General features: G+C 32.8%; 1 pseudogene across 1 annotated transcript; it reads left to right on the forward strand.

Moving 5' to 3' along the window:
* Nucleotides 1–3,181: 3,181 nt before the first annotated feature.
* LOC143621900 (protein PSK SIMULATOR 2-like) lies at nucleotides 3,182–15,458 on the forward strand (annotated as a pseudogene). The gene is made up of 13 exons (XR_013151613.1): nucleotides 3,182–3,250; nucleotides 4,178–4,494; nucleotides 5,378–5,470; nucleotides 5,562–5,652; nucleotides 7,127–7,220; nucleotides 10,088–10,185; nucleotides 10,548–10,617; nucleotides 13,929–14,038; nucleotides 14,106–14,222; nucleotides 14,312–14,388; nucleotides 14,491–14,535; nucleotides 15,094–15,348; nucleotides 15,448–15,458. The product of XR_013151613.1 is annotated as a protein PSK SIMULATOR 2-like (transcript).
* The last annotated feature ends 241 nt before the right edge of the window (nucleotides 15,459–15,699 follow it).

Raw genomic sequence — 15,699 nt, forward strand, 5'->3', positions numbered from 1 at the left:
ATGAGAGGGTTTGGGTGGGTGAGTGAATGAATATGAATAATAATAATAATATTATTATTAATATAGAGTGTTGTATGTAGTGTGTTCTACGATAGACGGATGAAGGTTATTTGAATGTGGAGAGGCTGACATGACAGTCTGACACAGATGCCAAACCCATACTAATTATTTTCTTTTTTCTTTTTCAGAAAAAAACAAAATAAATTATGTGTTCTTCCTGTGTTAAAGAATAATATTTATGGCAGAACGTCAAAGCTAAACTTTAAAGTATATGTGGGTTTGGTTAAGATTATATAGTTTGAAAAGTGCGGTAGTCTAAACACAAGAAAATCGATGTTTTAAAAAAAGAATAAATTATGCAAAGACATGAAAGAGCATTTGGTCCAATGATATCGTGACGTGTTATAAGGTGCTTGCTTTTTTTAAGGTTGAAGGTTCGAGTCCCACGAAGGACGATGTATTATTGTTATGAGTAGATTAGATTGTTAAAAAAATTGTTAGGAGCCTATGTATAGTTATAGAAGTGTTGAGGAAGAGTACATGGTTCATTTTGAAGTTTGAAGTTTAAGCGGTTTTGTTGACTCGTAATATTACTTGATAAGTGAATAGACTAGTGGTTCGTATTCAATTATGATGTAATTATGTATATGAGTCAAGTCACTTGTTATCTATTTGAAATCAACTCGCTAAAAGCTTTAAACGAGATAAGCTTAAGTAAACTCAAGCCAAGTTCATTCAACATTAAGCTTTACGTGTTGAGTTTGACTAGCCCCGATAGTTTATTTGAGCTTGACTGGGTTCGCGTGTCTTGATAGCCAACACGTGCTTATACCTTTTGCGTTTGATACTTTTGGTTTCTTTGTATCTGAGGTCATTGAGCTACTGTGCTTAAGCTATACATATAGAGCTTGAAACAAGCCATCTCAAGTTCTCCTAAATCAAGCGAGTTAGACCGAGCTTGAGCTCAGCTTGGCTTGTTTAAATGTGGTTTGGGAAAATCGGTCGGTTCAGATCTCAGCTAAAGGTCATGTTTAGTAACCTCAAAAAGTATGTCATAAGTTTGCCTTCTTATCTACGTCATTTGTGAAGATCATAAAGTCTATTTAATCCCATACGTAAACCCAAGAATGATTTGTCTCTATTAAAAAGTTGTACCTAATACAATAAATCTTCTCTTTTGGTTTTGTGAAGTGTTTTGACTCATGTTCATGTAACATTCAAGCAACAGCCCCACCTGCAACCTTTTTTTAGCAAGTTTTTTAATATCATGACCTTCTCCGATTTGACCTATATCAATCCACCAAATTAGAGTGCGGAAATAGTTATTGTCATAAGTCATAAGTTACAAAAGTGTAGCCTATGACTTATTTCGCTCACAACATTCAATTTTGCCAAACATCTTATGACTTTTTAGAAAAATTATAAGTCATAAGGAGGGTAAAATAAGCAATCCCAAACACCCCCTTACAGAAAGTGATTGAAGCTTAGTAAATGCTAGACTAATCCTGGTGTCGTGTTGGTAATAGAGAGATCTATATTGGATTACGCGTGTGACTTGATGTCGGTATTTTATTTATGTTTTATATAGTATAATACTTAAGTGACATCAATTATTATATATAATAATTTGGAACTTTGGTGACGCTAGTCTTCATAGAGTCACTTTGCGGCACCTTGTTGGTGGTATTTGTTTTTTTTTCTGTTTTTTTTTTTTTGTTTTAGTTCCAAGTGTGTAACATACGTAACAAAAATCGATCAAAAACCAATTTTGTTTATGTTTTGTTTTGGTTATGGTATCATAACAAACATAATGAAAACCGACCAGATTAGCGAAAACTCACCGCGTTTTGTTTTAGTTCAAGTACCATAGCGAACATAACGAAAACCAACCAAATGCTACTTTCTTTTATTTCCAGTACCGTAACGAACGTGACGGAAACCGATTGATTTCGAGCAGACTGACCTCTTCAACGCTCGGGATCGATAACGGTTGAGTTTTTACCAACGATCGAGTTTTGCCGACCGACTCCACCCCATGATCCACCTCAAGATTTTATTCCTTTTGTTTTAGTTCCAGTACAATAACGCACCTAATCGAAGCCGACCGAATTCTTGTCGACTTACCATCTCAACGCTTGAGACTGACAACGCTTGGTTTTACCACTGTCCGAATTTTATCGATTTGCCCCGGCGCAGCGCGCCGGGTAAAAATACTAGTTTCCTAACAATTTGGAAGAGTGCCATCGAAAAAGAAATCATGAACCGTAGACTAATAGATGTAAACTTTAATGAGAGAGGAATATAGGTGGTGTAAATGTGCCGAGCCGAGCTTGGCACGTTTCAACTTATTAGAGCTCAAGCCCAGCTTGTGAGTCATATTTACAAGCCCGGGATTAGCTCGTTTATTATTTATAAATTCGTTTAATGCATATTTGATTGATATTATATATTTGAGAAAATCTTAACGTGCCTAAGCTTGTTCTGAGCCCGGCTGTGTATCATGAAATTAATACATAGTAAAATAGTTAAAAAATAAAAACACACAAGACTCGTTAAAGTTCAACGAGCCTAAATGAACTTCTCATACAAGGCTCTGTTATTAAAATATTATTAAAAGTAAAAAAGATGTAGGGTAATTTGTTTGCTAGCATGCACTAATTTAGGCTTTTCATCAATTTGATCTTGAATAGTTCGCAAACGGCTCTGTTCATTTGCAAGTGAATCACAAATTAATTCAGTTACGAAGGTGAACTGTTTATGGTCCATTGAAGCAAAACGGGTCAACGCATCAACGTCGGCTTTCAATTTTATATACAAGATTATCTTTTATTTAAAGCTCAGGCTAAGACTCTTTTAACTTTTAAGTTTTTTATCAGATTTCGAATAGTTCACGAGCGGCTCAGTTGTTAAGCGTGGACCAACGAAACCTGAAGGAAAAAAGAGCGACCCAGTATCCAGATTCCAACAAAATTAGACATTTGCAATGCAAATACAAATTGCTTGCGGTCAAAGTCCAACTCTTATAACAAAGCAAAGCAAAGCAAAGCGACCACCGCAAACAACTTCCAGCCATCACAATCTCCGGTAATGATTTATTTTAATTTCATATGAGAATTGTCATCTGAATCATTTAAAACAGTATAATCGATCAATAACTAATACATGTATATCATATTGATAGATGGTGGGTGAATCGTTCTCCGTTTCAAGAGAATTGAAACGCTCTGCCTCTGCTAGGGCTGCAGCTAAGGTATATACTTTTCATTTCCTATAGATATTTGCAATTAGGTTTCTAAATTTGCAATTAGCAGTAATAAAATGTGATGTAAGATCATATGATGCTTCGTCTACTTGAAGGATGTTGTGTTTGCATTGTGATGCAAGAATGGCCGTCTCCAGAGTTTTAATACCCCGGCCGAGCTGAAATAAAAATGCCCTAACGACTAACGAAATGTATAAGCTAATTTTTTTAAATAACATTAACGTTTTAACAATAAAAATAGCAAAAATATAGTAATATACAACAATAGCTAACCGATGATTTGTGAAACTCTCATAGCATTCTTGACAACAATTTGTTTGATCATCTATTTGCAGTTTATATTATCTAAATATCCAATCGTTCGATCACAGTTGAACTCCAGCCCTTAACTCGGATCAGACTTGACCGATCCCTCCGTACCGATCACCGTGTTGATCAATGTCTTGACTCTTGAGTCTTAGGTCTCCTCCTTATCGATCACCACTTTGACCAATAAACACCAAGAGCTTAACCGCTCTGATACGTGAATTGGCAATTGATTAATTGAACACGAATTAAATGCAGAGTATATATGACATAACTCACCAATTTTATTAATCAAGAAAATAACTTAAAACTTGATCAATTCTCCCATTAACCCTAACATGAATTTTTTGGGGTTATATAGAGACAAACACAAACTCCTATTTATGTATTAAATAAAATTCCATCTATATCTAATAAATAAAATAGATGATTATCTCTAATTGCAATAATTAATTAATGAGATCGGTCCATTAGCTTGAACCGGCCCCACCTTTCCGACCCATAACCCGGGTTCGGGATGTAACTCCAACAGAAAACACATATTTGACCTGAACCTGTTTATGTTATTGTACTAAGTTACTAACATGGGTCAACTCTTGAAATTTGTAGGCACCTCAACTAAGTACGTTTCTTAGTAGAGCCGGTAGTGCTGGTCTTGAAGTCTTAGACATCCTTGCAAGCAGCATGACAAATCTTTTCGTTCCTAACAATAATGCATTTGTAACTGATTCGACATTAAGGACAAAAGTATCTTTTTTGGCATTTGAGGTGGCTAATACGATCGTTAAGGGGTCCAATTTGATGCAATCCCTTTCGGACGAAAACATCCAAATTCTTAAAAATGAGATTTTGTATTCAGATGGGGTGCAGCTTTTGGTTTCTACGGATATCAATGAGCTGTTAAGCATTGCAGCTGCTGACAAGAGGTAATATTATTATTGCAGAGCAATGGCTGTCATTAGATGGATTAAATGGGTACGTTTATAAAGTTTAGCTGAAAAGGGAACGGTCCAACAGGTCAAGTGGGTTAAACTTGTCTATGACTTAAGTGTTTACACCCTTTCAACTCGCTCTACTAAAAAAACTGGGTCATATAATATTATTAATTTTTAGTCTTGTTTAGGAGGTGTTTGGCTGTGTGGTTTGAAAGTGATTATTGTTACTTGATTACTTGAAATCTTGAATACTCAGAATCAAGTGAGCCAGGCAATTGCTTAAAGCTGGTGGTGGACAAGTAGTTTTACTTTTAACTTGATAGTCTATTATCTTACAGTTAATTTGATTACTATAGGGCTGTAAACCAGTTGCACCGAACCAGGTTCGGCTCCAGCCTGAAGTGTTTTTAAAAAACTTTTTAATTTGATTTGTAAATACTGATATATAAAAGAAAAAAATAGTATTATATGTTATTATTATTATTATTATATTTAAATGAGCCAGCCAACAAGCCAGTTATCGAGTGAGCCACGAGCTAGGCCGAGCCAACCCTAGCGCGGGCTCGGCTACATACGAGCTTTTTATCCGAGATTTATCAAGTGAGCCTTGAGCTTTCTGAATAGCCCTAGATTACTACTCACCTCAATATTTGCTTATGAATGCAAAAAAAAAAGGAAAAAAAGAAAAAAAAGAAAAGGTTTTGGCGGGTCAAGTGGTCAACCGCATCCTACCTATTTTGACCTATTAAGTAACATGCTTGGCCCACCCATAGCGCCATCTGTACCTGCTATTTGGGATGAAATTTTTATGTCATCGGCTACTGTTTAAAGCAGTATTATGCTCATCACACAATACATAATATGTTGTCCTTAGAGAGGAACTTGAAATCTTCTCTAGAGAAGTGGTGAGATTTGGAAATATGAGCGCTGATCCTCAATGGCGTAATATGGATCGCATCTTTGTAAGGTACAGCTGAAGACTGAATTTCATGATAGTTGATCTCTTTTATTTTTTATGAAAATAAAAATGTTTTGAAATGTTGCTCTAAATTAACCAGTCTGCATGTGGACACTGGAACAAACAAACAGCTAAGAGAAGAGGTTGAAATGGTAATGCAAGAACTCTCCAATTTGGCTCAGCTTACTGCAGTAAGTCCCTTCTGGCCGTTTATTCCATAAATACAGAGGTGGCAGTGGGATAATTAACTAGCCAGATCAGGTGCTACTCAGAATGTCTCAGATCGAATCGAGCCGAGCTTAAATGAGCTCAAGCTTGAGCCTAAAAATAAGCTTGTTTAATAAACGAGCCCAAGCACCGACTTCACTTATCGAGCTTGAGGTCACTCACAAGCTTAAAGGAGTCTATTATTTATTATTATTTATTGAATTTTAATAAATATATGTAATATATATAATATAGGATCAGGATCATGTGAAAACTTTTTGGAAATTGAGAACCATGAGAACCATTTTGGACCACCAAAAACCCAAAAATAAAAACAAATCATAAAACAAAAATAAAAAAAGTAAAAAAACCAAAATTCTTATTTATCATCCCGGTTTCATAAAAAAAATCTCGGTTTAGCTAAATTATACATATATGTATAATATGTACATATATGTGCACACATGTTTTTTTTATACAAATATGTATAATTTAAAGGTAAATGATAATGTACATATGTGCACATTGTTAGAACAGGATATAATTTGAAATATGTAACATATTGATTTGTAAATTCCATGTTAATTACTTGTATTTATTTTGCTTGATCTTGGCCTATTGTTATGCCTTGATCTTAGCCTTTTCTCTAGTATATGTAACCACACTTTGTGAATAAAATATTTAAGTTGGTTTGATAAACTTATTATACATTACGTAACTAGAGATTAAATGAAATTATATACATGTGTATAGTTATAATACGAATTAATTTTTTTATGAAACCGGAATGAAATATAAGAATTTTGTTTTTTTTTTACTTTTTTAAAATTTTCGTTTTTTTTTGTTTTATAATTTCTTAAATATTTTTTGGAGGTCCAAAATGGTTCTCAAAGTTCTCAATTTGCAAAGGGTTTTCTTAGGATCCTTACCCATATAATATATATATATATATATATATATATAGTATTGTTATATATAAAGTTATTAAAAGATATCTAACTATTATGTTATATATAAAAGTTAGAATTGAAGTATATAAAAAATAATTAAAATATATATGCATTAGTTAATAAATGATAAATGAGCCAAACCCGGGCTTGGCTAAGCCCAATTACACCTCTAGTTGGCATTATCAACGTGTTTAAACTCATACCGGCCATAAAGACAAAACATAATAAAAAAAAAAAAAAGCTTTAAGACAACATGTGAAATGGTTGATTGTCGCTTGAAGTATATTTTTATTGCATAAAAAGTTCTAAATCAATATATTCAAAAAAAAAAAAAGAAAAAAAAAAAGATAACTATTGAAACAGCATGATCTTATAATTATATCTGACACACTGGTTTTTAAAAGTAATTTTCTCTGGCACAAATTGAACAGTCCATTTTCTCATGTCTGCTTTCAACCACTCGTTGGCTAGACATTTTCTCGACAATGCTAAACAATTTCCCTTGCAGGAGTTATACCATGAGTATCATGCTTGGGATAGACTGGAAAAAGTTTATCGGCATAAGCTTGAAGAAGCTGTATCTTTGCGTCTTCCTAGAAAAGGTATAACCAACAACGCGTATTTGATGTAGTATGTTGGATTTGGCTCAAATATAAATGAAATTAACGTGCTAATTGTGAGAATCAAGTAGAGTAATTATATATACAAATAGAGTAATTATGCAATTACATCATAGAGTAATTACATAATTACTCTATGATCTAATTACATAATTACTCTACTTGTATATATAATTACTCTACTTGATTCTCACCATTAGCACGTTAATTTCATTTGTACGTTACCTTTCCCATAGTATGTTATTAGACAGAATACGAATATACTCGGAATATGGATATGACTAGACTCGGTATATGAATAGACTATAGGGTTTCATGATTATGGTATCTATATATATCCTAGTAAATCTCATATTCACATATATACAAACGTTTATAATTACAAAGTTTATCTTATGTATTGGTATATACCCTAAGGTGTGGGATCAAGAGTGAACTAGAGAACTAATAAAGAAATATTTTAACTTTAAAAAAAAATATTTTATATATATATTTTTTCTTTTAGCTTTCTTATATGTAATATGTTGTTATTCTTCACTATAAAAAAAATAAAAATAAAACAAAAAAATAAAAAAATAAAAAAAATTATAAAAAATGTTGATGTAGTGCACCTATGCGATAATGTGTATTGCAGATATGCAATTGTGTTGTATTGCATATAATACAACACTATTAAACATATTTGATACACACGATTGCATATATGCAAATACAACACTATTTCACATATGGAATACACACTATTGCATATATGCGATACAACACTCTTACAAATAGGCACTACATCGACTTTTTTATTATTATTATTTTTATTTTTGCATATAATACAACACTATTGCACCTATGCAATAAAAAAATAAAAATTGATGTATTTATGTGCACTACATCCAGTTTTTTTTTTAATTTTTATTTTTTTTCTGGGGAAGAATAACATATATAAAAAGGATGAAAGAAAAAAGTTTTGAAAATATTTAATATCTACCTATACTAATAAAAGAAAATAATGAGGATGATGTGGCAGTCTCATATTCCTCCTTGGCTAATTTTTCCCGCTCAAATTCTTAATATCTTTTTATAGACATTCTAGAAACTTTCCATATAAATAAAGATTATACATTCTAAAATTGGACAAATCCTAATAAAACAAATAATGTTTATGGTAATTTACATGAGAAAATATAAAAATAAAAATGGAATTGAAATATTTAACAAATCTCACTTTTAATTTATAATATATATTATAATGTCATGCATAATAATATAAAAAGAATGTACCAATAATAATAATAATAATAATAATAATAATAATATGATTTCTTAGATTATGTGTTTATTTAAAAATTAAATTACTCCTTAATATCTTAACTTTTCTAAGTATCTATATTTTGTAGCATAACAACAAAAAATATGTATACATATATATTTTCTAATTTTAAAAACATTTTCATATGTAAAAATCGGATTTAAATCACAAAAGAAAAAAAATGAATTTAATGGATTTATAACATTAATAGCTAATAAACCCAATATTTATTTAATATAACAAAATCAGAATTATTTTTACATACTCTTCTTTAATCCGCCTTAAATATATAAATATACAAATTTAATTGAGAATATTAATATTGCAATTGATCAATGTCTTCCGGATTATGTCAAGTGTATCACACCTTCATTATTGTATTTTTTTTCCTATTCAAGTGTCTTCTTTTGATTTATTATATGCAATCTAACATTCCAACGAAAATCAATGTTTCAATGCACTCATAATTAGCTTCTTTTGTTTTCAAACTTTTACAAACTTGTAAAACTTTAACGCCATAGTGGCATTGGCCGCGGGTGAGCTTTTTTATTTGTAATGTTTTTACTAAATTGATAAAAAAAAAATAATAAATGGTCATATGTTTTAATTATGTCTCATGGTTTGCAATAATGAGTAAAAACGAGAAGGCGTTGAGCGTGACAATTGGTGTACTGCCACTGATGAGATTGAAGTGTAATTATTTACAAATTTGAAACATATAAACTTGCCACATCTTGTAAGTCAACTTCATGCATTCATATATTGCTTTAATATTGAACTTTATATTTGTGTTACTTACATCTTATTTTATTAACAACACATTACAAAAATAATGTATGCTTAACAATAAGCCCAATGCCAGAGAAAATGCATTGTGTGGTTAGGATATACAGAAAATCTTAACGGAAGGTTTACTTTTGAGAGACTAACTGCATATACAGAAAATCTACTTTACTTTCATGCTTATGACAATTTCCTTCAAGAAGTTGTCGAGTAATCCTTTTTACTTTTATCAAATTTGTAAATTCTAAACTTCTTAGTACTTGTAGTATATATATTCGAATATATTTGTAACACATTTTACATAATTATGATATTATGTTTAGCATTTAGTTTTTTTATTTCAAATAATTCATTGTATTAATTTGCACATTGACAAATCCCGTGTAATTTACGGGTTCTAAAGCTAGTATATATATATATATATATATATATATATATATTTCTTTATTAGTTCTCTAGTTCTCTCTCTAATATGGAAAAGGAGTTCTCTTTGATCCTATCCCTATACCCCAAATAGGCAAATATATTGGACAATGATTGTAGATAACAATTGGAAATATTTTGATTCCTCTATTCTATTTTAAATTAATCAAACTTTAATTAGGTGTTGTGTTCCATCATATATATAGTATCATGGTTGTTTTCAATTGTTTTCTTATGCAATTACGCATACATGTTAGGATATAGGGTTTTCTCTTTTAACTTCTCATTTTGTAACCAAGGAGTTTGGCTGTTTGATAAATGATTTTTTGTTCGTTTTTAGGAGAGAGTTTAATGATTTTACAAAGTGAGTTGAAGCATCAAAGGACTCTTGTGAGAAACTTGAAAAAGAAGTCCCTTTGGTCTAGAAGTTTGGAGGAGGTACGGAATTGTAAATTATTTATGTTATGTTGCAAATTTTACCCATTATTAATAATTAACGAGTCTGGAGCAACCTCTCTATCCCTTGTTATTAGGTAAGGTTTGCCCCATTACATCCTTGTAACAGTTATAAAATTATACCATTTATCCAACCCCTATTTTCACCAATCATATTTTCATTCATATTGTTAATCCTCAAGTGAAAATTTTAGTCAATGACTCAATATTTATAACAATGGTTGAATATGTAATACAAATTTTAAAGGTGTTACGCATAATGCGTTATGGATATTTTTGTTTAGTATAATATATGTCTATGCACTAATGTTGTAACTTTCTCTTTGTGCATTTTTATGTAGTAGGTTGTGGAGAAACTTGTTGATGTTGTCACTTTCATCCATCAAGCAATTGCAGAGGCTTTTGGGGAGAATGGTATTTGACTGTTCGTAACTTACTTGAAAAATGTGTTACATACTTCATTTCTAGACGGGGATGCCAATGGGTAGGGTCTATGATAAGAACCGAAACTAAGAACTTGATTACTGAAATTGAAATGGATAGTGACCCGATTCGAGATGGGTGATCTCCAGATTACAAGGTTAACAAACCCTAATTTTGATAATTAAAACATCCATCAAACTCAACAAAAGCAGAAACCCTAATATTAATATGAATAGTTAACACAAACTGAAAACTACTCCCGCTTATTTTGTAACATTGGTTTAGGCGGGAACAGGTACACATCAATACTTCCGGCCCGGTAAAACGACTTGTCCTCAAGTCGAAACAAGGGGGATGGTTCACCAATGGATCATAAGGCTAACACTTGGCATTTTTCAATGGTCGGTGACCCCAAAAGATAAGTAATTCCAAGAGCGGTGGATTTGCTTCTGAAAACCAGCTTGAGCTTTGAAACATGTAAGACCGCATATTGTTTTTAGCATGAAAGACCGAGTCAACACAAGAATCGGGTGGGAGTTCCCGCTGCCCATAAGGTCATACGAAATGACGAGAGTGTCCTATTAAATCCCTCAACCCACGTATGATTTCCCTGCAAACCCAGCTGCACCTTATGGTGCCTCCATTACCTATTTGCATCCAGAATGGGTTCGCCAACCAGGTAGTCAACTTCAATTCATGAAGCTTCATTGGGGTGCACCCGATTATGTCTCCATTTCCGTCTTTGCATCGGTGCTTCGGTTCGTATTCTTCTCCGCACTGGATGCATTCACCAAGTAGGTCTTGGGCTTGTTTCTCCGTATCTGAAAGAAGGGAATTATTATGCCAAGCAACAAGCCATTCGATTGGAGCTTGATGGACGATTTCCTTGTGTTTCAAAGCCTCAAATAACCCTACCAAATCAGCTTCCAATGCGTCCTGAAGTGCAGTCACTGCACTTCTGTGAAACCTCAGATCTGTTTCGTATTCTAGATCTGTTTCGAATTCTGGAGCACCTCTTGTTGTCAACTGCTTCCGTTTAGCTTTACCCCCGGTAGATTTTTGAGCAGTTTGTATGGTACGGGTCATACTCCTAGGAATGCTAGGATACAAGTTCCCAACCAGTTGAGAGCACCAAACCTTTTGAATATGAGATTCTGGATAGGCCGTAGGCGCCAAGTCTACAACATCTAAAACACGATTTGATCCATCGTCAGCATCACTAGAACTGTTTCTGGCAGGTTTGTCCTTATGCTCCTTCTCACCCATCCAAGCCTCCTTGATGTCTGCAACATCACCCTTTAATTGCGCCACTATGGACTCAGAGTCTGGATGAGATTGCGGCTAACTGGGCAGCAATTTGATCTGGATTTAGTCTTCCTTCAGGTTGGCTTCGAGTTTGTGATGCCATCATTCCCGATTTTGAACTTGTGAAAATTGACCAGACTTGACAACATTGGATTTCAGAAAGTGATCGGTACTGGGTAAAGATGTAATTTTGATTGAACTGGATGATTCTCTATTTCCTGGCAATGGAACCAAATAATAAGAACCGAAACTAAGAACACGGGATGAAGGAGCGTTGTAGCCTGTGGATTAATACTTGTGTAGATTGAAGAAACATGCTAAATAAATATTGTTTAAATACTATACTATTTAAGTTTTTGAATTGAAGATACATTCTCAGTATACTTTATGGTCATTAATACATTGGGATGTGATAGATCCAATATTAATTGGAGTCTTGAGAACAACCGAACAAGAATACATAAGGTCATTGTGATATTTCACCGCTAAACTACCCTATAAAATTAGGGATACATGCATCGATGTTTTATATTCGGGTCAACCCGAATCTGGGTATTTCAACCCAAATACCGACCAGAATATTTTATCTTGGGTTCGGGTTAGGAGTTTAATCGGTTCGGGTGAATTCGGGTTGGGTTATTTGGGTCTCGGGTTGCTACGGTTCGGGTTTGTTATTCGGGTACGGTTAAAAAACACACCCCTAGATCAAACTCAACAAAAGCAGAAACCCTAATATTAATATGAACAGTTAACACAAACTGAAAACTGCTCCCGCTTATTTTGTAACATTGGTTTAGGCGGGAACAGGTACGCATCAGTCTATAGGCTAAATACAAATAAATCCTAGAAATATATGCTACACTAGATTTTATCCCCCGTATTACGGGGTTTGTTTTACATTATTCGTTTTTAATATTTATATATGTATATTTGGATTTTAATTTTATTTATTGTAAAAAAGTTAATAATTAATATAGTTGAGGTTTGATTATAAAATGGTTTCACAAGTAAATGATATGTTATAATCCGGTTTAAAAGATATCTGGGTTTGATGATACCCATTACCCGTTTATTTTCTTTATTATAAAATTGTTTCTTAATTATAAATAATATTAAAAAAAAAAATGAAATAGGATATTAATTTTTAGTATATTCCTATTTTATAGGATTTTCATATCAAATATTTAATGAGATTATTTTTTAATATAATGAGATGTTATAACCCGTTTAAGAGCTATCTGGGTTTGGTGAGACATTTACCCGTGAATTCGGGTCAAATGCGTGAGAAGCCTTCATTTACAAATAAAGTAATCTGATAGCTTGAGAGAATGGTTGTTTTACATTTTTCGTTTTTTAATATTTATTTTTTGGATTTTAATTTTCTTTATTGTAAGAAAGTTAATAATATACTTAGGTTTGATGATGAAAGGGTTTTATAAATAAATGATATGTTATAACCCGTTTAAAAGCAATCTGGATTTGGTGACCCATGACCCGCTTATGTTTTTTACTATAAAATTTTTTATTAATTATAAATAATATCTTTTTCTTTTTAATTGGATATTAAATTTTAGTATCTTCCTTTTTGTAGGATTTTCATATCAAATAATTGGTAAGATTAATTTTTAATTTAACGAGATGTTATAACCCGTTTAAAACTATCTGGTTTTGGTAAGACCCATACCCATGAATTTGGGTTAAATCAATCAGTGGCCTCCATTTAAAAATCAAGAAATCTGGTGGCTTCCATAAAAGAGGGGAGCGACCACATCGCGACACATAGGATTTTTGGGTTTTCGTTTATATATATTATAGATTCTTACATGAAAGTAACCCTAGAGAAACCTATCTTGGGCATGTGGGCTAAATATAAATAAACTCTAAAAATAAAACTATATTCATTCCTAATGCTTGTTACTCTTTTTTTCTTTTTTAAATATCATGAATTTTTAAAGGATTTCTTATGTTCGCGCATGCTTTCATTTTTCAATTTTCAGCTGCAATCTCAACAAAGAATGACTCGGAGACTAACAACAAAACTGACAGATTAGGTGACGTTGGTCTTGCTTTACACTATGCCAACTTAATAACTCAGATGGACAACATTGTAAGCTAATATCGGTCATGTGTAACTTTTTTTGCATAGTTTAATAGGGCTTGATATGCTTTTGTAGGCATCTCACCCCATGTCCTTACATCCTAATATGAGGGACACATTATACAATGGTTTACCCGTCAGTGTCAAGGCCCGTTTGCGTTCTCACATACAATCTCTTGATTCTAAAGAAATGGTAAGTAGTCTCCAGTATAATATCTATTTTAGGTGGCAATTTTGACCTATTTACTTATTTTTGTTGATTCATATGGTGGTTTGTTTTAGATGACAATGCCTGAAATTAAGGCGGAAATGGATAAGACTCTTTGCTGGCTCGTTCCTGTAGCTACGCATACCACAAAGTATTTTTTCTTATTGTCGTGTTTTACACCAATATTACAATAAATTTATTCATGTTTACTAAACAATAACACATTACACTTGTTATTTTCTTGGGTCCGCAGAGCACACCATAGCTTTGGGTGGTTTGGTGAGTGGGCAAACACCGGGTAAGCGATCCATTCTTACTTTAGCTCGTTTTGAGCTCTAATTCTTAAGCTCAGAGCTGGCTCGGCTCGCTTATTATTATTTACTAAATTGTTAAGTAGTTTGTATACGTCTGTATTTAATTTTATTTATATATATAGCTATAGTATTTGTTATAACATAATATAAATTATTTACTTATTTTATCATAAATTTATATATAATAATTAATACTATGCAAGCACATATCTAATATTTGAAAAAAAATATATTTAACAAAAAGGCCTGTTTACTCTCGCTACTTGAGCTCAATAAGTGAAGGCTCTTGCTCGGGTGCGGGATCTTTTAAAAAACGAGCTTATTTTTAGTCTCGAGCGCGGGCTCAAGCTTCTTTTAGCAAGCTGATCTCGATCAACTCACACCTCTAATCAAAACTAACAGATTGTGATCTGCAGATATATTTATATTTTGTCATTGTTTATAGTGAAACTGCCAAACCTTTTGAGAATTCTAAAACATTGTGATTTAGATTTTTCTACCAAAATGGATCATGTTAACGCACACTAGTCTGATTTAAACAGATTCGAGCTTGGGAAGAAGACAGCAGGGAGTAACAACGTAATCCGCCTGCAGACATTAGATCATGCAGATAAACACAAAATGGATCAATACATACTCAATTTAGTCATATTGCTTCATCGTCTAATTGGCCTTGTTAAATATGAAGACAATATATACAGCCCCACTCAGTCTCATACTTCAAAGGGGTTGACCTCACCCGAACGATCAACTTCAACGGGCCGTGGCTTCAAGGGAAGAAATTCTTGGAACCACGAGTTATAGGCTTTTTTTTTTTTTTAAGTTTTCTTTTATGATGTATTTCTTCAGGAAAGTTAAATGCATACGTGTATATATATAAATCTTTTATATTATAGGAATGGGATGACATTAGTTAAGGCAACCTGGTTGTGTTACGCGTAGGGTTGTTTAATGGATTAGTTTTCTAGTTATTCGTATCGGGTTGGTTTTCTGGTTCTTTGTATCGGGGTTGGTTTTGTTTGACATCTGAAGCTGAATTCGAATTCAAATCAATTGGAATTTAAAAAGGTTCAAAAGGTTTTGAATTGGAAAGCTTGAATATGGGTTGCCTAAAAATATTGAAAAGGGGGGGGGGGGGGGTGATAGGC

Source organism: Bidens hawaiensis, unplaced genomic scaffold (assembly GCF_021521415.1).
Source record: "Bidens hawaiensis isolate Kalapana, Puna unplaced genomic scaffold, B.hawaiensis_p1.1 tig00002977_1, whole genome shotgun sequence".
Taxonomy (NCBI): Eukaryota; Viridiplantae; Streptophyta; class Magnoliopsida; order Asterales; family Asteraceae; genus Bidens; species Bidens hawaiensis.